Source organism: Hylobates moloch, unplaced genomic scaffold, assembly GCF_009828535.3.
Source record: "Hylobates moloch isolate HMO894 unplaced genomic scaffold, HMol_V3 SCAFFOLD_1177, whole genome shotgun sequence".
NCBI lineage: Eukaryota > Metazoa > Chordata > Mammalia > Primates > Hylobatidae > Hylobates > Hylobates moloch.
The window spans coordinates 6,044-7,004 of record NW_026653452.1 but is presented as its reverse complement, the minus strand read 5'-3'; positions in this window follow the sequence as shown (position 1 = coordinate 7,004).

The following is a 961-nucleotide window of genomic DNA, read 5'->3' as shown; positions in this document are numbered from 1 at the left end:
TGTGGTGATTGTTACAATAGTGATAGAAAACTAACATCTCTCTTATAGATTTTACAGCATAGTGAGGGATACTGACAAGAAAACTCATATATCTATCAAAATATGTTCCAAGAAGATGATGGGAGCTCAAAATAGGTAACTAAATCATTCTTCAGCTAGCCTCACTAATTTTTTTTTTTTTTTTAGAGATTGATTCTTAATTGGGTCTTGACTAGGAGTAGGACAGACAGAGGAATAGATATAGTGATACAGAGTAGAAAATTTTAGCTCAAAAAAGGAAAGAAGGTATGCTATGCCATAAAAGTTTGAAAGGCTTTTATATACTTGGAAGAATCACAACTTACTGACGTCTTGTTTACTTGTATTACATCATGAGTATGTCTCGATATGGCTATAGTTTGCCTTGATATGATGTTGTGTAAAGCATTTGAAAATTCTGTTGTGTTTTCTAGTACTAGAAAATAATAGGGCAATGGTATATTGGAAATTAATGTTCTTATCTATAAGTTATAAAAATAAAGAATTTAGCAATGTTATATTTTATAGATTTGGGATTGTTTGCCTATTCTGTCATACCAGTCATTAGCTCTAGAACGCTAACTGGGAATGCTATGCTGGTGACGTGACCTCCTGCCCATGTTCTTCTTTCAATTCTGCTCTTTCCCCTTCTTTCTGTTTGTACATTTCAGAGACCTAACCTAAAATCTTAAACCCACTTCATTTGCTATTATATATGGCTTCTAGAAAGTGTATTTATATAAAATTGTTTCATGGCTTGTCAACATCATTCATGATATTTATTAATTCATATTAGGAAGGAAAATGTGATATATGCAAATGAAATACAATTTAGTTTTACAGTGTGCAGAAAAGAGACCTGAGACTGCTGCACTTAGAAAGGTCTGCTTGCAAGATCGGCTCTTGTCTGGCCTATGGGAAAGTGATTATCTCTGAGGGTAGA